The sequence below is a fragment of the Micromys minutus genome, assembly GCF_963924665.1.
Source record: "Micromys minutus genome assembly, contig: SCAFFOLD_112, whole genome shotgun sequence".
Lineage (NCBI taxonomy): Eukaryota > Metazoa > Chordata > Mammalia > Rodentia > Muridae > Micromys > Micromys minutus.
Genome location: NW_027667875.1, coordinates 157,847 through 182,749, shown reverse-complemented (window position 1 = coordinate 182,749; position 24,903 = coordinate 157,847). Strand labels below are relative to the sequence as shown.

The 24,903-nt window shown below is 40.7% G+C and overlaps 2 pseudogenes across 2 annotated transcripts; both read right to left on the bottom strand.

Moving 5' to 3' along the window:
* Positions 1–3,479: 3,479 nt before the first annotated feature.
* Positions 3,480–7,556, bottom strand: LOC308416098 (tropomyosin alpha-4 chain-like; annotated as a pseudogene). The gene is made up of 2 exons: positions 6,974–7,556; positions 3,480–3,623 (listed from the first exon to the last, which is right to left on the bottom strand). The product of its transcript is annotated as a tropomyosin alpha-4 chain-like (transcript).
* A 4,274-nt stretch (positions 7,557–11,830) lies between these two features.
* LOC308416094 (heterogeneous nuclear ribonucleoprotein H3-like) lies at positions 11,831–12,956 on the bottom strand (annotated as a pseudogene). Its single transcript has one exon. The product of its transcript is annotated as a heterogeneous nuclear ribonucleoprotein H3-like (transcript).
* Between the last annotated feature and the right edge of the window lie 11,947 nt (positions 12,957–24,903).

Here is a 24,903-nt window from a genome sequence, read left to right as displayed (position 1 = left end):
GGCTCTGCTCTGCGACCTGAAGTCCTCTCCAGGTGGGAACAGAAGTTCCTAAGATCTGTTCCAGGTCTTAGTAGCTCAGCCTGTACGAGCCGCCTTTCTGGCTGGAGCCGCCTTTCAGGCTGGTGGTTGGGCCAGTCTCTCAACATAACACTTTTAAATGACTATTTAAAGAACCTCATTTTGTTTCCAGATATTTGTTAAATTCACTGTGGTTTTATCCTTAAAACAATGGACATGATTGATCAGTTCTCCATAGGACAGAACTGTTGATATCACATCACATCCCAGAGGAAAGGATTCAAACTTTCCTAAGCATATTTTACAAAAATTTCATCTATGCATCTCATAGTCATAAAAAGTTATGAGATTCTAATTGTTTCTTAAAGCACTTGTCAATTATCTTTGGTACATAACCTGTAAAAGAGTAATTTTAAGTTTTTATAGCTGACTTGATGACACTTAGAAATTTTAATATTTTACGCAATACTTGTGTATTTGAGTATTATACACGTAGAAATTTAAATCTCTCTGAAGCTTCATGTTTTTCTTACTAGGTATCTTCTGTTTAAATAAACCAGCATGACCAAAACCGACTTAGGTATTAAAAGCTTTGTTTTACCTTAAAGTTGCAGTTCAGCATGAAGAGATATTAAGGCAGAAACACAAAAGTATATACAAACTTATCACATATACACATATAAAAGGAAGTCATAAGACTTGTGGAATACCATCAAATACAAACTTTATATTACTGGCATAGATAAAAGAGACAGCAAGTCAATGGCATGGATATCTTCAACATGCTCATAGATGAAAACTCCCCACACTAAGGAAAGTCACATCTATGCACAACAACCCCCTCTTCCACAGAACACCAAATAGACAAGACAAAAAACGAAAATCCTCTGAGTATAAATACTATATGTGTGTGTGTGTGTGTATTTATATATGTGTATATATGTATGCATGTATATATATGTATATATGTATGTATATATATATATATATATATATATATATATATATATATATATATATATATATATATATATATATATATCTCAAAGAATGTATATTGAAAGCTGTAAGAGAAGACTAACAGCTAATTTTTTAGAAAACTCGGAAATCCCCCAGAGGTTGTAGCAATGCATATAAGTTTTAAAGACTATAACAGCAAACCTAGCAAAACAGTGATCATTTAAGAAGAATAAAAAAATCCATGACATAAACAGCCTAAACGAATCATATTCAAAAAACTAAAACTAAGGGAAATATAGGAAACATTATTTCTCCTTAAAGAGAGAATTCAGCATTGCAGAGGGAGTCAGATTGTGGAAGGTCTTAATTTTTAAAGACTAAAATATACTAAGAAGAATATACCAAAACCAGCAACAGGATTATCATACTTGCACATGAATATCAACCATTTTAAACATCAGTGTTCTCAATTCTCCAGTCAAAGGACAGGCTAAATGAAAGAACCAGGAAAGAATGGGATAGAGAAATAGACCACATAGATGTACATATGTAAATATATAGATATATAGGTAGGTATGCATGCGTACATTTTGTATAGACATATATACACACATACATACACATTTGATGCATGGTCTCCACAGCTACCCTTTATTTATAGACTCGGCCTTTTTGTAGCTTCTTAGACAAAAGTTCTTTATAATATTACCTCACAGATAGATTGCTACATGAAAGGTATTTGCAGAATAATGTCTATAGTAAGTTCAAAGCAATATTTTTTTTCACCAAGCTCATACAAAGCAACAGTTTCATATGCCCTTTTTTTTAAAAGATTTTATTTTATATATGTGAGTATACTGTCAGTTTCTTCAGATACACTGGAAGATCTCTTTACAGATGGTTGTGAGCTACCATGAAGTTGCTGGGAATTGAATTCAGGACCTTGGGAAGAGGAAGTACTCTTAACCTCTCCAGCTCCCATATGGTCTTATTTTATGCTAGTGCACACCTGACCTGTAATGATTGTTTTTTTTTCATGATCATTAACTTGCTCTAATCCTATTTATCTTCTTAGTGCAATTTATGAAAGCTCATTTTATTCCTTTTTTTATTTATGCAAAAATTTATTTGACCAAAATCTAGAAAAAGTGGTACTATTATGTATGATACAATTGCAAGAGTCTAAAGAACAGAGTAGATTTTACCAATTGCACAGTTTGCTAAAAGTTCATCTTCTTGGTAGTGTGATGCTCAATAAATAGGAGTGAGGAGCAGGGGTTCAGATAAGCTAGAAGCAGGGTGACTTTCAGTCAGGACTGTAAACTCGAGTTGGCCCCGCACTGCTGGGGAATGTGGAATGTTTCAGTGTGAGATGTTAGCTGAGGGAGCAAGACTACAAAGGGCAGCCTACGGAGCACTCCACATCCAGTTCAATCAGGAGTTCTCGGTCTTTTATTAGTGTCTTTCCTGAAGGAATTCAAGTCTTTGCAAAGTCAAGCTTCCATTTGTTGTTCCCTGAACAATGGAGATGAAGTTAAGCCAATTTTTCTATCACTACTTTGCTGCTGGAGAGACCTTTTGTTGCCCAACACTTGGTTTTAGAACAGTGCTCAATGTATTGATGTCTAGCAAGCTTTTTATTATTTGAGGCTGTTTTTAGCCTCACTATACTGACAGACTAGGCTGGCTCAAACTCAGAGATCTAGCTGCTTCTGCCTTTCAAGTGCATGGCTGTGCCTGACTTTGCTAGCAGTCTTTTTGACAGGACTGATCTGAAAAGGATTAGATTCTGCCATTTTCTCTGCTGAGTATATCATTAGACCAGCAGAAAAGTCCTGGAATAAGACACTTGCTCCTCAAAGAACAATTCTGGAGTGAAGGGTGATGCATACAGAACAGCATTAAAGCTCTATTAGAAGGCACCTGGGCAACAATGGTCACCCCAGCATTATCTCTTGGAATGCTTAAAGGAAATCTGGTTTGGACAGGGGAGAGTGGAGTAGCCTCAGCATGATCAGGCCAATCTAATTGTGCTTTATGATTTCCTATAGTAGACTGTTTTTAATTTTTGCTCTGGGTGGAAAATTTCTACATGTTTTCTTGTGACAACCCCTAGCCTCAAATAACTTCTCAACAGCAACCAGGTCCGATTAGATACTTGAGCCTGTGCTCCAAAGTGTGGGGCTGACTAATTCCTGAGAACCAAATGCCCTCAGCCTTAAGCAACTACACTCAGTGTGAAATTCCCTGCCTATTTTAGGAATAAATGAAATATAATAATAAGAATAGCCAAAGAAGCTGGTGCCATTTGAATGGAAAAGGAAAATTTAAATTTAACTGGTGCACTAAGCTTTTCTAACACAAAATATTTGGTCATGAATTCATTATCTGCTTGGTGCTTCCAGCATGTGGAGACATGGTAATAAACAGAACTTCTTACAAGAGGAAGACAGGGCGCTCTCTGGGGAGAAGCTGGTGTCAAAACAGGACTCTGGTTCACTTTATATACAGTTAAGTTTGTTTAGTGTCTGGTCCAGTGTCTGATGTAAGCCCACATTCTCTTCTTTGGCCGGGCCAAGTTTTTCTTCCAGGTCATCAATTGTCTTTTCCAGTTTAGAAACTGTCCTTTCTGCAAACTCAGACAACTGGTGCCAAAACCCGGGAGTCTCCGTTCAAGATCAGAACTCCTGGCAGTCAGGGCAGCGCTGGAAAGTTCCCAAGGTGAGGTGGGATGATAAGGACCGCGGAGAAAAGCGGCAATAAAGTTCCCAAGGTAAGTTGGGATGATAAGGATGGAGAAAAATGGCAATAAAGTTCCCAAGGTAAGTTGGGACGATAAGGGCCGCAGAGAAAAGCAGCTATAAGGTCTCGGGTAGCAAGCAAGGAAGTTTGCAACAGTAGCAAACTGAAAGTGAAAGATCTAGGGTGGGAACTTCTCAGTTTCATCCAATTTTTCTGGCTCTTCAAGAACTACTCTTGTCAAAGTAAACCTCAAAATGAAAAAAAGCACCCTAGAAAGGTTTTTGGATGAGTGTGATACCATTGCACCTTGGTTCGCAGTCTCAGGAAACCTAATAGTAGCGTGCTGGGATAAGTTAGGGAAAGATCTGGATTTCACTTGCAAAAGGTAGAGATAAGAAAAGATAATCTTAAAACACTTAATGATTTTCAAAAATTATTGGGAGATATCAATTGGATTAAGTGTTATTTAAAATTACCAAATTATGAATTAAAGCCATTGTATAATATTTTGGCTGGAGATTCGGCTCTAGATTCTCCCAGGCAATTGACTGCTAAAGCAAGGGAAGCTTTAAGGAAAGTTGAAAAGGAGTTACAAAATGCTACCTTAAATTGATGGAAAGAGAGTGCAGATATTAAGATCTTCATATTAGCCACTTATTTGCAACCTACAGGGCTGTTATGGCAGGATGGCCCTCTACTTTGGATATATCCAAATACTTCCCCAGCTAAGTCAGTAGAGCACTATCCTACATCTTTCACAGAGTTGGCTCAGAGTGGAGTTCAACAGTGAATACAATTTTTTGGCACAACTCCTGCCTCCATTATAGTGCCCTATACCAGCCAGCAGGTGAAAGTCCTATGCGGCACTGTAGATGACTGGGCCATTCTTTGTTGTGGAGTCCCAGGAGAAATAGATAACCATTATCCAAAACATCCATTATTGATGTTTTTCAAGGAACATCCAGTAATTTTTCTAAAGGTTACCTCCACTATTCCCATTAGTGGAGCCCCTAATATCTTTACTGATGGATCTAAGACAGGCTGTGGGGCCTACATGATAGAGCAACAAGAGCCTGTGTTATACCAATATCACCCAGGTTCTCTGCAAGCTGTTGAGTGTAAGATTGTAATAGAAGTGTTCAAAAATTGTTCCTTTCCTTTTAATTTAGTTTCAGATTCAACCTATGTTGTTAATGCTGTTAAAATATTGGTAGTGGCTGAACCAATTAAACCTAGCTGCACAGTGAGTGCCCTCTTGCAGGAATTACAAAATTTGATTTGGAATAGGGATCAGAATTTTTTTGTTCAGCATGTTAGAGCGCATACTGGACTGCCCAGACCACTGAGTGCAGGAAATGATAAAGTAGATAAATGTACCTGGAGGGAGTATGTTTTTCTTAGCTCATCTCTTGATCAGGCAAGATAGTTTCATCAACAATTTCACGTATTATCCAGGACCTTACAGCAGAAATTTAAGTTATCCAGAGCTGATGCTTGCCATATTGTTTTAGAATGTATTATCTTCCATCACCCTCCTGGAATAGGAGTCAATCCCAGAGATCTCTTGCCGCTCAAAGTATGGCAAATGGATGTCACTCATATTTCTAGTTTTGGGACTCTAAAATATGTTCATGTTTCTGTAGATACCTGCTCAGGTATCATTCATGCTACAGCCATGAGTGGAGAAAAGGCACGTAACATCATTGGACACTGCCTAGAAGCCTGGGCTGCCTGGGGAAAGCCCCAACACTTAAAAACTGATAATGACCCAGCGTATACTGCCCATTCTTTCAAATATTTTGTAAACAAATGGATATACAGTTAAGCCATGGCCTGCCTTATAATCCCCAAGGACAAGGTATCGTTGAGTGAGCTCATCGCACATTGAAAGAGTGTCTAATAAGGTCATCCAAGGAACAACTATCCTTAGCCCTTTTTACCCTGAATTTTTAATTTTGGATGATGATGGCCTCACTACCGCTGATTGACATCAATGTCGAGTGAGCACGTTGAAAGGCTATGTCAAATGGAAAGATGTGATTACAGGTTTGTGGCACGGGTCAGACCCTGTGTTGGCATGGGTGAGAGGGTCTGTTTGTGTATTTCCCCAGGACCTACAAGATCCACTGTGAGTTCCCGAAAGACTAACCAAGAAGTGCAACAAGAATGAAAATGCTACTATGGCTGATGGTAGTCAGTGTGAACCAACTGCAGACTCAAGCGGAGCCCCGATGGTGGATTCTGTCGGTGTTCCCAAGATCCATGCTGATATGTCATGATGCAAAAGTGTATCCCCGCTTCCTTAGCACTAATAAGAGTTTAGTTTTGTCCTTCTGTAGATAGAGAGCTTGCTAGCATTCCCTACTACTAATACCAGGTACCAAGTCAATGCTTCTTGGGTGAGTGGATGGTGGCCTGCTAAAAGTACGCTTGAGGAGCTGGTACCCCACCAGCCTAAGTGGGCTCCTCATTGCTCTAGCGATTGGCTATTGGACTGTCATCTTGGATTGCTGCCGCCATAAATCATTTAAAAGGGTGGATGGGAATGGGAGCCATGGCTGGCCTCTTGTTGCTTGCCTCCTTTGTGGGCCTGTGGTGCCTTTGCAGAATAAGGTTTGCTCAGAAACGGCATGCAGCTATAGTTGTCCAGGCATTCACAGCCATGGAGGCAGGAGAGTCCCCCCAAGCATGACTTACAGTCATGCACTAAGAATAAAAGGCCTCTTGGAATGCTAGAGAAGTAGTCAGTGATGGGTAGGACTCCCTGGGTGTGTCACCAACCTAAGACAGGGATCAAACCAATGCTGTTCATCTCCCAAAGATGGGTAAGGGGCACTGCCACAGGAGGCAACCTAGGACAGGCATTCTCTCGGCCAAAAATATGGCCAAAAATAAAAAAGGGGGAACTGTAGAGAGCTGCGAGGTGCTGTGCCCCAAAGATGGCACTGGTTTTCGCCTTCCACCTCCTTAATGGTGAGGGCTCTCAGTAGTAAACAACTCCTTATTTGGCTGTGCCTGTTCAGCTTGCCTGCTTCTGCATTTAAGCAGCCTATCTGCAGGGCCCACGTGGCTTACAGGGGTTTGTAGGCGCAAGGGGATTTAAGCCTGTGCGGGCGTTCCCCCGGGAGCGGAGACCAAGGCAGAAACAGAAGCACAAGCTTGTTCAAGGATCCTAAATAAACTGCTTGAAGAAGATCTTCCCCAGATCGTGTCTTCCTTGCTGGTCGAGGTGGGGCTCGACACAGCTCGGGCGGGTCTCAGCCTCTTTCAGCTTGTCAGACAGGAGCTTCTTCTTCATATTTATCCTCCTTTACACAATACTTTTCAGAAGCAGCCTCCAGTGATTTCAGATTGTTAGTTACATTCTTAAGCTCTTCTCCCAGATCTCCACTCTTTAGTTCCAACAGTTCCACTCTCTCCCGCTAACCCTCCAGGATGACCAATTTATGAGCAACCTCATACTTGCGGACAGCCTGCTCGGCGACATGCTTGGCTTCTGTAAGCTGCATCTCCTGGATTTCCATCTTTTCCTCATCTTTCATGGCTCGGTTCTCTGTCACCTTCGCGCCTCTCTCATTTCATCAGCAGCGTCCTCTGCCTCCTCCATCTTCTGTAGGACTGTGGCCAGTCGCTCCTGAGCCCAGTCCAGATCCTCCTTCACCAGCTGGATGCGGCGGTTGAGAGCTGCCAAAACTTCTTCAGCTTTCTCGCTCTGCTCGTGCTCGCCCTCCAGCTCACGCTGCAAGCCCTGTGCTCCGTCCTTTGTGTCATCTGCCTGCTACTGCAAGGGCCTGGATCTTGCGTTTCACTGCGTCCAGTGAGTTGAGGCTGGCCATAGGTTCCACTGGGCTTTGGCAACAGCTGGGCGGCCGCGCCTGGGCCCGCCCATTCTATTCCTTATTAGGCAGCCTTTATTTACTATTTTATCAGGAGAGGACACATTCTATTCTTGATTCAAACTTTATTATATCATTTTGAAGAAACAAAACCGTCTCATAAAACATTCTTCCTAAAAATATCTGAGTCAAATCAGAAATTCTATAGTCATTAATTCATTCAAATAGTGTTATTTCAACAAAAGTTTCTCTTCTGTTTATCTGCAGAAAATTTGTCTAGTATAGGCTGATGCTCAGGAATCCTTAGGGTATGTCAGAGCGCCAGGAATGGCATAACAGAAGGGAGAAGCTATTCTGGGATGAAGTTTCTGGGGTCCATGCCTCTCAGAGATCGCCCATCATAAGCAATTCAAAAAGGTAGACTAACCTTAGAAAACTGGCTGGCCATATCCTTTCCTAGATTACTCGTGCCACTGGACATTCAGTTATTTGCTTGGTTTTAGGAAGAACCTGGACATCTAGGAACCTGTGATCAGCCTTGACACTTGTGTGACATGGGGACAGGCTGGATTCATGACAGAGCATCTCCCTAGTATGCATTCTCTGTCCAATCCCCAGCAACAAACACACAGAAAAGGCTCAGAGGGAGGTAGCATAGTACCCAACAAGTAAGTGAGGAATCCTGATTCAATATCCTAGAGAATGGGACTCAAGAAAATAAGTGCCTTGAGGAAAAGAGGTAGGGCAAGACCAACAGGATGGACTGTTCCAGTCCTACAGAGAAATCCTCTGGCAGAGAAATAGAATGTAAAACCAGAGGCACACAAGCAAGAGGAGGCTGAGATGAGGCCTTGCAGTACTGTGAAGTCTGCTTAAATCCAGCATAACTCAAACACCAGGTCTAGGCAGCTAATAAAAGTTTATTGCATTAAAGCTGCTACTGCTAGATCAGGGAAGCAGAACAGACTTGGAAGCTGAAGTATGACCCCAAAGCGACTTTGGGCAGCATATTAAAGGATAAAACCATAGAGCAAGGTAAAGGATGGCATCCAATCATATTTTAACATAAGAGGTTGGGTGAGGGAGTTTTCATCAGTTAGGATAGGAGCTGGTCTCTGGGTCTGGGAACATGTACTTTTTTGATGATGGTAGCAAGATGGAGAAGTTGTACCTGAGACGTGTGAACTCAACAAACTGTTTAAAATAGAAGCTGTTTGTCTATTGGGAAGTGCCCAGCTCCGCTCCAGCCTGGAATCTAGAATTTATTATTAAATGTACTTTCAAAATAAATTGGCAATTGGAATATGTGTCTTTTGCTTGTTCTCAACAGCAGCAATATAGGTCTAGGAAAATTCTGGGGCAGCTAGTGAATGTCTACCTGGGCAGCTGCCACTGTTCTGCTGGCAAAGTCCTTTCAGATGAACTGGCTGTAGGAAAAATGCTACAAACTCACAATCCAGTGGAGCCTTTGGACCACGGACCTGAACCAGATCCCCTGGTACTACTGGCACAGCCTTATCCCCAGCATAGCTCCAGCCATGTCAGCCTGCAGGGAGCATGCTCCAGCAGGACTGTTACTAAGCAAGGATGAGAAACCCAACCAGCCTTACCTTGGCCTGATACATTGAGAGACTGGAAACTACATAACACTGCAGGCATGCTGAGCTCACAGTGGCAAATTCAGGACACTGCTGTCTTTGCTGAGAGATATAGAACCTTGCTGGTACAGAGTTGCCGGGATCTCTGAGGCCAGGTTCAGATCCCAAGATAGTGGTCCCTTGGCACTGCAGAGAGACAAATGCCCCAGACAGACCAAGAAAGCACATACTCTATGCTCTCTCTGATCTTACTACCTTGCACAGTTCTCACCCTGGTGCCTGGGATTCAGTTCTCACCAGGCTCAGACCTGAGTCAGTGTAGCCACAGTCTATGTCTGGATAAAAAAGGAAAGATAACTAAATGTATTCCTAATGATCAAGAGTGAGAACTTCATGATGTCAGGGATTTTAAAGTATGACTTCCTATGAGAACATGTACTCCTCAAAAAACATTTGCGCTTAGCCTTGTACAAAGAAATATGGCTTGGATCTAGTATCTAAATTGGTTTAATTTTCTCTGGCAGTAAAATAACTGAAACAGGAGAAATCTCCAGCATTACAGGCAGCAGTGTTGTGGGGGTGTCCATGAAGGAAGATTCCTAGGACAGGGGTTTAAATCAATAGAATGACTTTATTAGCCAGCATGTAGTAATGCTGGGCATTATAAATCCCAAGTTTGCACCAAACCTATCTCAGGGTGAGTTTTAAGTAGAAGAGTCATCTTCTATGTTGACCTACTTCAAATTATAATAACAGTTCAAAGCTGAAGTACAATAGCCTCAAATGTTGATTAGTACATTTAGGAACCTTCTCAGAACTATGGACTTTGGTGGATTTTGATTTTGTTTTATTTATGGCAGATGGCAGTGTCTATGTTCTCTGTTTTAGAGTCTGAATGGTAGTTGTTTTATAGAAACAATTGGGCTAAGGTCTCAGTGCCTACTAAGATCTATGGCCCTGTTATATAACCCATTGGTCTTAGTTAATAATTTAAACCATGGACTCTGCCTGTTTTAAAGAGGTATAATTGGTTCTATGATGCATTTATTTAATTGAACTGCTACCTAACTGGCCATATAGCTTAACATACAGGATCACATGTAAACCAATCAGAATTAAAAGCCCAGTAAGAGCAGATAGTGGAATAGTTAACCAAAGGTAACAGGAGAACAGTAACTAGTATCAATTCTTCAACATCCAACTATCCCTTCCTCTCTCCCTTACGCTCTCTGTTTCGATGTCTGTCTCTCTCCCTTTCCCTCTCTGTTTCTATCTCTGTCTCTCTCCCTCTAACTCTTTTTCTTTTCCTCCCTCTGCACTTCTCTGAAGGTAGACATCCTTATTTCAAAGGAGGATCCATTTTCTAATGGTTCTACAACTGCATAATAACATTGCCAGCTTAGCATATATACTGCTCAAACATGAACTTTGGCAATTATTTTCACATTCAAAACATAAAAGCTAATTCTGGAACCAAATATTAGTGACCATGACATAATAAAACTGATTAGATGAATAAAAAGTCTATTTTCTTGCATAACAAGAGTCTTATAGGCATTTTTACCTACAACAAGAGAAAAAGGACAGTTATTAATAAGAGCATTTAAAATATATTAATAGTGAAAGCAGGTATCACAGTAGAAAAATCCTTCTTATAGACTTTAGATTGGACCTCATGAAAGGGTTACTCATCCATGGGTGAACACTAAGGTAGAATGAAAATGGGGACTATGAGCCTTCTTCAAGTTATGTGTACCTCAGGACAGATTACTTACAGTATCACCATGAAGTTCAGTGCTTCCTTTCTTTTTTTTTCCTGTGAGAACCTGTATTTTATTTTATTTTATATATTTATTCATTTATTTTCTTTGCATTTTTCCCTTACAACTTTATTTAAAATAAAATAAAAAAGAGATACATGTACAGGTTTTTAACAGCATTTTGGCGTAAATCTATGTGAATATATTTTGCCAGTTTTTCTTTTCTTTTTGGTGTGCTTGACCCACTTGTTAACAAACCTAACAGAACCCTATTCCTAATTCTGAGATAGCCTAACCTTAACCCTACCCCAATGGACACTTGGTAATAAATTGATAATTTACCAATTCCTATTAATTGTGTGTAAATCTTCTTAAATAGCCAATCTGGATTCCAAGACTTTTAAAAAAGTATCCTTACATCAGCTCTTGTATCCACTAAACCTTCTATGTAAATACCATTCATTTGTACCATTAATTTGGGCCTCTGATTATTGACCATTGTTGGTCAGAACACACATTTTCCAGGACCCCCAAAATCCCCTGTCCTTTGCCTTGGAGCAGCTTTGCCCTTGATGTAAAGAAACAACATTTGAGCAATTCTATCACCAGTATCAATTCGCATCTCCCTTCTCACATATCCTTGCTGTCCCCATCTATGATGTCGAAACTGGACAATAAATCCGTTAGAAGGTGTCTAAGCATAACCAATCTTGCCCCAGTTCTGATTCGAAATCATTAACTCTATTCCCAGGGTGCCTTCTTGAGCCATGGAGTATGGTTCCCTAGATTTTCTGTTTCCTAAAGGTCAGAATATATATTTTAAAGAGATTTCTAGATTTTTAATGTTATAGCTATTGGATTATATTTTCTTATTTTATATATTTTGGGAGGGAGCTTTCTTTCTTTTCTTTTTTTTTGAATATAAAATTTTATTTTAAGACAAAGTATGCAACAAATAAAACCTACAGAAAACAGATTTTTCCCATCACAGTTTGTTTTACCAAATAATATCTTGAAAACACATTCCTTCAGTCATTATAAAGTTCTTGTAATACAAAAGAAATCTGTAAGAAAGTCTAGTAGAGCAGGTGTGTTAGGATGTGTACGTTGGGGTGGTGGTGTCAGTACATCCCACGCCATCCACCTCCACTCATTCCACCTTGCCCATAATAACCGCCACTGCCTCCACCACCACGACCATAGCCTCCCAAGCCATCAGGAGCACCATAGCCTCCACTGTAGCTGTTTCCCATTCCCATTCTCCCGACAGATCCGTACCCTCCTTGATTATCCATGCCATCTCTGCCATAGCCTCCCATTCCAGAACCTCCCATTCAAGAGCCACCTCCAGGGGTGGAATTCAAGAAGAGTTCAATGTATCGATGCTGCATGTTGTTTTTATCTTTAGACATGGCAGCCACTGCATCTTCATGTGTCACAAACCCCACATCTGCCTCGCCTGTTGCTCTGCCATCGGCTCCAATATCAATATGAACTCGTATTGGATTGAGTGGTGAGAAGAAATTAGCAATATCGTTTTCAGTCGCACGAAAAGGCAGCCCCCTCATGTGCACAAAATGACCACCATGGAAACCTGAACTTGCATCACCAGCTACACCATATCCATGTCCTCCCATGCCTCTTCCATCTCTCATCCTGTCATCAAAGCCATCATTTACATAGCCATAATTATTATAGCCACCGTAGTCATCAAAACCTCCATAGCCACCATCATATCCATCACCTCCTCGTCGCATTCTGTCATACACACTTCCACGCCCAGCTCCATAATAACCCCCTCTTCCTCCTATTGGTCTATCATATGGTCCTGGTCGCTGTCCCAGCAATCTTCTTGGTGGATCATAAAATCCTTTGATTTCACTCCTGCTACTCCTGAAGATCTCAATATACCTTGAAAGAACTGAACTATTTCCTCTTTGCTGCAACCAAACGGCAGTCCACGAAGTCGCACTGTCCCATCACTAGCGTCATTTGTACCATTATGTTTCATAACCCCAATCCATTTCAATACCGCTTGATTTAAATGCCTGTGGGACGCTAGCAATGCCGACTCCGACGTTCGCGGGGGGTCTGGTCGCGGGCAGGGACGCTGGCTCATCCACAGCTTAGCACTCGCCACAACGGTTTTTCCTTTTTCCCTTTTCCCTCAACCGTCCCTTTTCTAGCAACCGCTCAGGGAACTGCGCAGCAGAGACACTGGCGAGAGGGGATGGGAGGGAGCGAGCGAGAAGGAGGGGGCGGGGCAGAGCGCCCCGGGAGCTTTCTTTCCATATACCTGTATGGTTTTACAAAGCCTCTCTTTTTCACTACCAACTTTGCAATGAAATCTTTTAATTTCTTGAAACTAGGGTAGCCCAGACACAATATTCATAGAATTGTAAATTCTTATTTCTATCACAAAAGATAAACTCCCACATCGTTCCTTTCTTTAATACAACTAGACATTTACAGTACACATCTGTTAGCAAAGGTCAAGATAAATATGTGTTACTGGTCTATATTCATGTTAGCTAATACCTTCCCTACATTTCTTTCTCAGTTCCCAGACCCAGGACTGAGGACAGTGGGGATTGAATCCCATATTGATACCAAACACAAGTCTCAAAAAAAGGTAAAGGGGCAGGTAGTTAAAGAGCCTGGGGTTTATATAAAAATCTTAATTTTAATGTATTTCTAATCTGGAGACAATCCCTTTGCCAGCATCTGTGGCTTTCACTTCTTTGACCTTGATATGGTGGATCCATGGTGTAATGCTAGCTACTTTCACAGCCATAGAAATAGAGAGAATCACCGTGCAGTTTTTTTTTAACTTATTTGCTTCATTGTTCCTTCAGTTATACATCTGACCCAGACAGGATCACTATACTTGAACAAGAGAAACTTGATAGTGAACTCAGAAGTTGGCTGGGTCTCTTGAATAGTTCAATAAATTGCTTCTTTTTTGAGGACTGCATGACCTTCATTCCTTGAGAAAGAAATCATTAGAGAATTCTGCCAACTGTTGGTATCTGAACCTGGGAAAAAGTGAGTAAGGTCTTTCAACCATAATGTCATAGGAAGACAATACATTCCTACATGGGGTGTAGTGGGTCCAAAGCAAAGCAAAGGAACAAGGTCTATGTACCCTTTGCTGGACTCTAATGAGAGTTTTGTTAGAGTTTCTTTTGATGTCCAGTTTTTGTTTGTTTTGCTTTGTTTTTCTACTTGCCCAGAAGCTGATGTTTACATATACAGTGAATTTTCTCATCTATGTTTAAAGATTTTAGTTACTAATTAAGTTTTGGCAATGAAAGGACCATCTGCTGAGAAATATGAATGACCCTGAAAAACAAGAGTCTCCTAATGACTAGAATAAGAAGATTGCAGTTGGGGAGGACTATGGAAGATCTGCTGCTTCTCTTCACTAGGCCAATGCTAATGAGTGTGTACAGAGTCCAGGGAATGGTGCAGTAGCAAGTGCCAATATGGTCCAGAAGAGAAGGGCTCTGGTGATAATTAAGGAACTGTGAAGCTGAGGTGTTTGAAGGACTCCCAAGCCCAAATCACCCTGGTTAATGGCAGTCTCAGAAACAATGACTCAAAACTTCAAAGACAGTCCTTCAGACTCTTCAGGTAAAGAAAGCGAAGGTTGGTGAGTACACAGTGGCAAACCATCACCTTTCCATCTTCTTGTAGCCATACATAGGCAAGTGCAACTCTGCAGACCTTCATATCGAAAGAACAATCAGTTTCTCCATGTCTTGGATTTGTATTAATCACAAAATTTGTTTCATTGGTTGAGCAGAACTGAGCACAAATGATGGTGTATCCATTTGGAACAAAGTCTTCAAAAGCCTTAAATATACTTCTTGACCAGACAACAGCAAATCAGTCTAGGCTACTCATATGATATTTTGCTTCCTATATATTCAGGTAATATTTAATCTGTTCTCAGATATCTGAGGGAATTGAAGACTAGATATAACTTCATAATCAAAGTTAAGTTTTTTATCATTAAGATGATCTAGATTTTAAAAGATAGTTTTTAGATGGTATACAAATTAAAATCAAAACATAATTCAGATATAAAATTATAAATTCTTAAGATAAATGATAGAATACTATATCTAAATAGATAAGATTGATAGATTGGATGATGTGAGTATATGTCATACTTTAAAATTTACATAATTATAATTATACTCAATTTAAATGTGAGAAAATAAAAGATTCTTTAACTGGAAAAAATGCAGGAAATGTGGATTTGGTCTAATGCTGCTTGTGATATGGTATTTTGTGTCCTGAAAATTACATGAAATTTGAAAAATGCACTGATGCCAGCAGGATCAATTTAAGTGATTATTTGTACTGTTACATCCTCTGTTTATATAGCTGTATGTAATTAATAAAATCTAAATTTCAGATGTCAACTGTAGTGTGAAAAAGTCAGATTACAATTTTGCATAGCCTAGAAGTTCACCATTCATTATATAGATATTTCCAAAGTTAATAGTGGACTCTTCTGGGAAAATAATTAAGATCTCATGTATTTATCTTATAGATTGAGCTACTGTCCTACTTTGTGTTGAGCCATAGAGTAGAAAGCACATTCTCAGCAACTGTTTGAAAGTTACTCTACCTGGGATGGCCAGCTTATAGTTTTAGAACTGTAGATCCCCTGAATGGAAGCCAAAAACTGGAAATCCACCTCTTAATAAAAAATTCACTTTCAGATTTTCAACTTTAAAGAAGTTATTTTCCCAGACTTCTGTCAACTTGACACAGGCTGGAGTTAACTGAAAGAAATTAAGCTCAATTGAGAAAATACCTCCATATCTACATCTAGCTGTAAAACATTTATAAATGAGTTTTTGATGGGGGATGGCCCATCTTATTATAGGTGGTGCCATCCCTGGACTAGTTGTCCTGGGTTCTGTAAGAAAGCAGACTGTGCAAACCATGGGGAGCAAGCCTGTAAGCAGCATCCCTCTATGGTTTTTCCATCAGCTGCTGCCTCCAAATTTTTGCCCTCTTTGAATTCTTGCCCTGTGTTCCTTAGATGATGAACAGCAATATGGAAGCATAAACAAAATAAACCCTTTACTCTTCAACTTGCCTTTTGGTGATGGTGTTTTGTTGCACCATCTCTAAGACAGGGAGTTTGAACTACAATGTCTGTTTGAACAACAACACTTGAAATTCATTACATTAGGTTCAGAAGCAGCCATACTTCAACAACCCTCTAAGCCTTTGCTTGGCAAGGGAAGATTTTGGGAAACTGTAAGCTGTGGAGAGAATGGGAGGCAACACGAGAAAAGGACATCTCTTGAGGGTCTCATTTGCCTCAGGACTAGATTTGATCAAATCCAGCAACTGGAATTTTCTTGCAAGAAGTCTGTTGAAGAGGGAAAGCCAATGATAGAATACTACCAATCATTTCTGGACCAGGACTTTCAGTCTCAATATATGGATTCACACTCTGTTTCTGTCTCTCTGTCTTCCTCTTCCTCTCCCTCTATTTCCCCCCGAATCTTTGTGTCTCCCTGTCTCTCCCTGTCTGTCTATCTCTGTCTTATACGTCTTTGTCTCTGTTTCTCTGTCTCTCTCTCCCCTTAGCACCATTGGCTTCTTTTTTTCTGGGAGAAGCAGCTGGCAGGGATGTGTAGTCTGCTTTGAGAAACTCACTCAGGGTGGAAGTCAGGATGCAGATTTCAAGCTGTGTTCTGCAAGGAAGCAACCCAGTGGTCCTGTGAAGAGGGTGATGGCCAAGTCAGGGAAGCTGTGGAGCACTCTGGGGTGGAGGATCCTCCTCCCCATTTGAGAGATGCAAGAGGAGAACTTACCCTCCCCCCAGTACTGATCTAGTGTCTAAGTGAAGTGAAATTCCAGAAAGGGTTGTAGAATTTAGGTGGATAAGAAAAGTAGTACCCTTAAGAGACTACTTCTCAAAGATTGTTTCCTGTTCACACACACCCCTTCCCTCATTCTACCACTATCACCCCCAGCCATCAACCCAGAATTTTGCAGCTGTTACAGAGTGTTAAAAAGCTTCTGGAAGAATCTATTCTGGGGTGTTAGGTGGTAATTGAGATCTTAGAAGGGGTAGGGGAGGGAATCAGGGAAGGGAGGAAGCCACGCCACTCCCACCCAAACTGAGCTCAGCTGTGGTCTCCATAGCAGCCTGGGTGTCTCTGAACTCTGACAGTGTGAAGTTGCTGCTTTCTCTACAGCTGCAGCTATGTTTCTTCTGCATAGTATGGAACTGTGGAGCTCCTTTTGCATTCCACAGCCTGTTGCTTTTTTCCACATTGATATTTTTTCCAAGACATACAATTAATTGTCATTCCCACACAACAAGCTATGCAGTGCCCTAGCTAACCATCCTGCAACCCAAGACTCCTGTAACTTAAGAATTAGATGCTTCTGAGCAACTGGGGCTCTTCTTTCCAGGGAACATTTAGCTACTGTCTCAACAGTGTTTCTACAGAAAGATCAACAAGGTGAGATGTTGATGTATATACACTCTGCCTAAGAAGCAGCACAAGTCTAGCTCAAGCGACAACTCAGCATCATGGGGAATTAGTACCCTGTTTTCTAAGGCTGGATTCTAGCCCCTGCAGGCTCCCTTCCTTGGGGAGCAGTGTGGTCTACTGCAAAAACTCCTCAAGGTGTTAAGCAAGAACTTAGTTCTATCCGGGAGCCTCTCAAATACAAGATGTTAAAACAATTTGGGAGGTGTCTTTGGACTGGTGACGTTCCCAGAAATACAAAAAGGACAGGGTGGTTCAAGAATGTACATCTTTGCTTTGTTCTCTGGTACTGCAGATAGAAGCCAGGGTCTTACACATGCCAGGTAAGTGCTGTACACTAATTGTATCTCTCAAGACTACTTTTCTGAACTTAGAAGCATGTTTGACAGGGAGGATTCTGGGGAGTTCATGATATATATTTAGGATGTAGCTCAACAACTCTTGAATAATAATCTATTACTGTTGACACAGAAAAGCCTGTCATTCTCTAATGTCACTCTCCATTCTTCAGTGCTACACACATGTTAATACAGTAGCTGCAATAAATCATTATAAAAGTGTGGGTTTTTGTTGTGGCATTTATATAATGTTTCAATTTCTTTCTAATGCTTCCTATCAAATTGAGTTTCCCTAAAGCACCCATTGTTTTGTTTTGTTTGATATTTTTTCATCCTCTACATCTTCTGCTACTGGGACCTTTAAAAGTTTTAGTTTAAAGTATTTTCATAATATTAATTTTAACACTGTTTACAACTGAGGTGATCTATTGGTTTAAACAATTGCTCTTTGTTTATGTTTCATCTGTTTAAACAAATGTAAGTTTCAAACTTCCAATGTAAATTGGCTCCTGTCAGTTGCAGGATGCCACAGTTGGCAGGTCCAGCTCCAGGCACTAAGAGCATCAGTAAGGATTACCTTAACCTTATTATGTTCTGAAAAAAAAATTATTATTTAACTGTGTTTGTGATGAGCTAAACTTCTCATTTCCTAGTTGCCCAAAGTAGCAATAGATCTGACTGAGATTCCCATGCACAGCAAGTTGACTAGACCAAGGCTGTGACTTCTCACAGCCGGTGATGAGACATGGAACAGCAGAGTCAGGGACTTTTGTATCCCAGACAACTGGCTATGTGACCAAAGGTGACCTGGAACTCTTGAATCTCCTAGCTCTGAAATTCCCCAGTTGTTGAGATTACAGTCACATATAATCACTTGAAAATTTTATGCTTTCTTCACTTGAAGAAGAAGTGAATAAGAGTAAAAGTAATATTTTCCCATATCCCTTTTCCAAGGGAAAATGTGATTTTAAAATAAATGACATTTCATGTGGCTACTTGTTTATGAGCAACCATCCAACTTTGTATTTTACAGGTATATTTCATTTCTATCAGGATTATTTGTCTTATCTTTATTAATAGCATGAAGGACAGTTAACGTTGCATTGAGCACATATTTTTCCATACATTTTCAAGTGCAAAGCCTGGTGCATTTCTTGTCATTTCTGTCATGATCTGCCAGTACTAGTTAGGGCTTTGGGTAGGAGAAGCTGACAAGTTCTACTGGCTTATAAGAGCCACTTGCTTAGTTATATTAGTCATATAGGACACCTTGAGAGATGGAAGTACTGTTAAAACTTATAGTTAATGTCATTGACCCTGAATGTATGTTCTACAATAGACAGCCTTGTCTAATTCCAAGCCTAGAATGCTACTTGGATGTTTTTGCCACATGTGCTGAGGGACACCATTAGTCTGTTGCTGCTGGTTAGAACTCCTTTCTCCTGATGTTGTGGTTTAGTTTATCATATGATGATGATAACTGCTGCAAACTCCAGGACTAAAGAGTCAAATCTATCATTTTAGGGATCCCCATTTTTCTGTCACCTGTGAGGCTCTGGATACAGAGTCCCTAGTAGAGTGTTTTTGCCTGACAAGTTTGAACTCTAGGATGGAAAAAATTTGGTGTGCTGCTTCACATTTTTGGGAGTTAGAATCAGGAGAATTAGAACCTTAAGGACATCCTCAGCTGAATAATAAATCCAAACCCAGCCTTAGTTATGTGAGATGTCACCCCAAACAAACACATGAAAGACTGAAACAGAACATCATTCTACAGAGCCAAGCATAAGAATGCACTGTTTTTGTGTGTAGAATGTTAACCACAGAATAGAAGGGAAGCCTGGCTCCTTCCAGTACTGCTGCATGTGAAGTGAGTAGTGGCCATTCTCCGGAGAGCTCACCTGTGGGAATTGCTAGTACACAGTGTTTTTTTTTGTTGTTGTTGTTTAGTTTGTAAATGAAAGATCAGAAAAATCAGATATGTATCATGCAGCAAGTCAGTAGTCACTAGACATTGCACCCTCTGCCTAATGGATTCACTTTTCTCTTTTCTACTTGCCAGTATGCTGAAACCCATGTTTGTGTATTTTGAGAAATATCTTCAGAGTCATCATTAGGGGGGTGGAGAAATTCTCTTGCAGTTTGTATTCTGGTCTGGGGGTTGTACTCCAGATTTTAAAAGGCTGTTGGACATTCCAGTGATGACATCATCGACATCTTTAATCTCATGCTCTGGTTTGCATTTGCTTCTGGGGAACTCCTTTTCTCTTTAGCTATTTCTACCAGTTAATTTCGAAGAACAAAAAAGAAAAGCAGGCTCAGACTAGGTCCAGTACCCGTGCTGCCCCCCCGCCCCGCCCCAAGGAAACTGCTGGGCCAAAATGTTGGCAGTTACTGACTAGAAGTGAGGAGCCAAATGGCTGGCAGTTGCTGATTAAAATATTCTGATCTTGCCCAAACAATCTTAAGGGGGCAGTGACAGGGACATGAGCTGTTATATGAACAAGCAAACCCCCCAAAGTACCCAACAACCCCACCCCACCCACCAATTTGATGTTTTTGGCTATAAAAGGGTGGTCCTCTTGCTACGGGGTTCCTCCTTTGGTTCTTTCTCCTGCGTGTGAGCCTCAGAACATTGACGTGCCGGCTTCAAATAAACCTCATGTTATTACAGTTGTCTATCGTTTAATTGTGCTCTGTGGGTCGCTAGTTCCTGAGCTGAGACTTTTTGGGGTCTTACACTTCCATTTGAGGTAAAGAGTAGGTTAAATATCTGATTTTCAGACTTTCCAGTATGTATCAATAAAGACCAAGTTTTATAATGACTGTTTTGTTGAAACTCTTCCCTTAAGTAATTCAATAGCTAGCACACCTATAATTTTATATTTTTTAATTTTTTTACTCATCAGATAAAAGATAATTATTTATGATTATGGGTATTCAGAACTTTTCAAATAACTACTTGTTAAGCCTCTGTACATGTGGAAGCCAAATTATGCCCCTGCCAAAGTCCAAAAAGGTATGATATATGTAGAGTTTTTGGCTTTTGTCCAAAGTAGCACAGCAGTGTGAATCCATGCGTGCATGTAAGATGAAACAAAACCCTGCATATATGTTGCCTCCACAATAACTGGTTTGGCATGATAAGCTTCTTCTAAATCCATTATTCTCTGATAATGTGGCCAAATTGTATGTTGGGATTCTGTAAACCACACCCCAAAGTTACCTGGCAATAACCAGATATGCTCAGCTCCAGTTACCTTACATTATAAAAAGGAGCTGCTTGCCCCCTTCTCTCTCTCTTGCTCTCTTGGCCTCTTGCTCTCCCTTTTGCGACTCCTTTCCCTATTCCTTTCCTCTCTCACTCTATACATGCTCATGGTGGGCCTCTACTTCTTTTTTCCTCTTCTCTCTCTCTCTCTCTCTCTCTCTCTCTCTCTCTCTCTCTCTCTCTCTCTTTCTCTCTCTACCTCTACTACCCCCTTAACTCCCCTCCCCATGCCCTGAATAACCTCTACTCTGAACTATACAGTCGTCTTGTGGCTGGTAAGGATTCCCAATGTGGGTTTCTCAGAGGCATCCCCCTCACTCCCAGGCCTGGCTGCATCTCCATGAAGCATATGCCCCCAACCCTACTCTCTTCATCTTTTTTTTTTCTTCACACTGTGTACATATATTACATTTTAATCAACAGGCTGGTTGTAGCTAATAAGGCTGGCTGAATGCCATGGTTTAGAGTAGGATGGAAGCTGAGCCATTGAAACAGAGACATAATTACATACAGTGTGCACAAAGCATCTCCCCTATGTTTTCTAATTTTAACCCAATTCTCTTGTTTTCTAAATAGAAAAAAAAAAAAAGCCCTGTCATCTGCTTAAACCCCAGGTAACCAAATGTGTTACCTTAGAAGCTAATTCTGGGATGGTACCCCTGTGATGGTTAAACCTGTTTATCATTTTAAGTAGTTTGAAACGCATTTGAATTATTGAGGAGTATTTATTTCCCCATGAGCCTGGAGTGAATTTCTAGAAGCAACTGAAATATGGCTCAGGAAGGAGTGGGATGGTGGCCACCCCATAGGCAGCATCCATGGATGGAGTGAATATAGAAAGAGTGGAGAAGCTTGCACAGACGCCTTAAGTTCTGTTCACCAGCACTGGGGTCTGGGTCTGCTACTCCATCACCCAGATACCTGACATGAGTGTGTAGCATGGTCTCAGACTTCTGATCCCATCCGCAGCTTTCAGACTTCAAAATAAGTTGTTACTGCATTCCCAGCCTGTCTTTTTCTGAGATTTCCTGCATCTTGAACTGAGTTGCTGTGCTTTAGTCTAGATCTCAGGCCTAGAGTTGGCCACTAGAGGAATCCTCACCTTCTCAAGTATAGGTCAGTCTCTTTTGGGAAGAAATAGGGAAGGGGAAAACCTGATTAAAATATATTCTTTGAAAATTTAAAAAAGAATTTAAAAAGACACAGTTGTCTTAGAAGTTGAGAATTCACTATCAATTTAGGAATTTTTGGACTGATCACATACACACAGTGATAAGTCTAGGAAGAGTGAAAATTGGTTTCTCAGGAAGAGGAGTGGAATGAGTCACCTGATGGCTCCAGTTCATGGGCAAACATAAACAAAGAAGCACAGTGGCAGGCTCAGCTCACAGGTGGTAGGAGCCCCTGCTGTGAAAAGAGACAGAATGTTTGCTCTGAGGCAAATGCCAGACAATAAAAGCTAAAGCTGCCTGTTTCTTATAAGCAGGTAAACAAAGGATAGGATTCTCAAGTTTGGTTTAATTGTTCTTAAAGATAGAAGGGAAATACAAATTTTGCCTGAGGCAAGTGGGGAATCTTCCTGTGGTTTGGCTTACAGGTGCTTGGTAGCCCTTGCTGTGCAGAGAGAGATTGACTGCTGGGAGGAAGGCAGAGACAGACAGTAAAATGTTTCTGGCTTCCAAAAAGCAGACAAAAGATTGTTGGTTTTCGGGACAGAGGGAGTACAATGGTAATTCTTTAAAGATATTGAGTTCCACGGGGGAGAGATTGAGTGAAAAAACACTTCAGAAAAGATTTGTAAAGGTCCTGCTAGAACATACTCAAGTTCTTTAAAAGTATGCTCCATTGGGAATTCTTGGATTGATTCCTGGCAGTACAGATTAGAACCCCAATAATAGGTTTATATAGTAAGCAGAGGGAATTTAGTCATAATTATTAAAATATTGAGGTATTCATGTTGAAAAAATTAGATCAAAGGCAGAGGATAGGGTACCTAGCCTATCTCACACAGTAGAAATTTAGGTCTGAAAGACCCTCATTGAGAGGACCTTTAGCTGAGGAGACCCCAGGACCCAAGAATCAGCCTAGACCACTGGCTGCAATCAGCATGAGGGTTTATTTGATCAAAGTGCACAGGTGCCTGTGGGCACACAGTCTCTCAGAGGACTTGCGCGCCTGACAAAGGGGTAGTCCCCTTTTTATAGGGCTTGGGGGGCAGAAGCAAGGTACAGAAGCAGAAGCATAGCAACAGGGTTCCAATTGGTTAGTTTAAATGTGGCCAGTGAGTGAGCCTGAAATTATGGCTCTAAGGACAAGGCTCCTGGTACCAGCTGGGGCTGGGGCTTCCGAGAATAGTTGCTTTGGGCTTATCTAAGTGTGGGAACTGTGGCAGAAATATGACTCCAAGGAAGCAACTCCTGGTACCTGTCGGGGCTGCAGCTTATATGAAAGCTGGGCTTATCTCAGTGTCTTCCTTTCTTTGTCTATTGTAAGCTGGGTGCCCACCAGTATCTTGCTTGGCCACCTGGGACCCTGACCTAGCCTGCCCAGTGTGTGCACAGCCTTACAGAAATGGCATTAATTGTTGCTAAGCGGGGGTCTTTCAGGCCTTGAGAATTATATAAAAAGGGATCCTGCAACTAGGCTCATACAGTAAGTAAAGAGATATTAGATAAATAACATAGGCCTTGATCTCGTGAAGGTGCGGGCAAGGGTGTAAGTGTTCTCTCAACAGATGCCATTTGTTCAGATTGCGTAATTTTCTTTGAATTGTTTAATTATCAACATGAGCATGATTTTGATGAGTTATATTTAATTTTCTCTGAGAGAAACATCAAGGTAAACATTTGATGGTTTCAGGTTACTGTACCAAGCACGTGCTATCTGGGGAGAAAAAGCTCTGCATTTGTGTTGACAGAAAAGTAGAATAGGCTCTGTATCCCTTCCAGAGTGATATGGATGAGATGTGCGGGGTGGGGTGGGGTGGGGTGGGGTGTAGACTCCCTGAAACACTAGAAAAGTTTAAGAGAATCAAGCAGGAGAGGGGAAGATTCTTTGTACCATCCTTCACATGGCATGAATGAAGACTTGTTATAATTTGTTATTAATAAAATTAACTCTTAAGAAAGAAAGCTGTCTTTCACATGCTCAAGCAAGGAGCAGAATATCATCCTTAGCTTATCTGTGGATATCTTAATTGCACTAAAAGTTTGGTTTTGAGATTTGTACATTACAGGATGCACAGCTTTGGTGAGATTCATCCTCAGCCTGACCTGTGTGGATTCCAGGTTGTCTTGCCTCATTCAACCTTTCAAACTGATCTAGTCAGAACTTCAATCAAGCCCTACCTAAGCCTTTTAAGCACACAGAGACTGGATAACAGTTGCTAATGTGTTGCTTTCTGAAGTATAGTCATATTTTCTAGTTTTCCTACCCCTCCCCGCCCCTTTAAAGAATTTTTCATTGCCCCTGTTTAGCTAGAAGATATTGTGGAGAGTTGTCAGGTCAGACTCCTAGGTTTGGGCATTTGGTAATGGTTATTTTATAAATTATAGTAATGTAATTTTAAGGGATAACTTGGGAATGGTCATAATTTTGAACCAGGAGAAAATAGGCGAGACAGTTTGTGTAGTCCTAAGCTTAATTGTTAAAAATCATCTTACTTTGGCACAGAATTTATTTTGATACAGATTTAAGATTTTTACTGGTATGAATTTCTTAAAATTTGAGATGAATATTGTTACTCTTAGATAGACATTGTACCTATGCAACTTATTTAAGAATACAGAGCTTAAAACCAGTCCATCTAATAACTGCTTTTACACACTGTTTTTAGATGATTAATCAATAT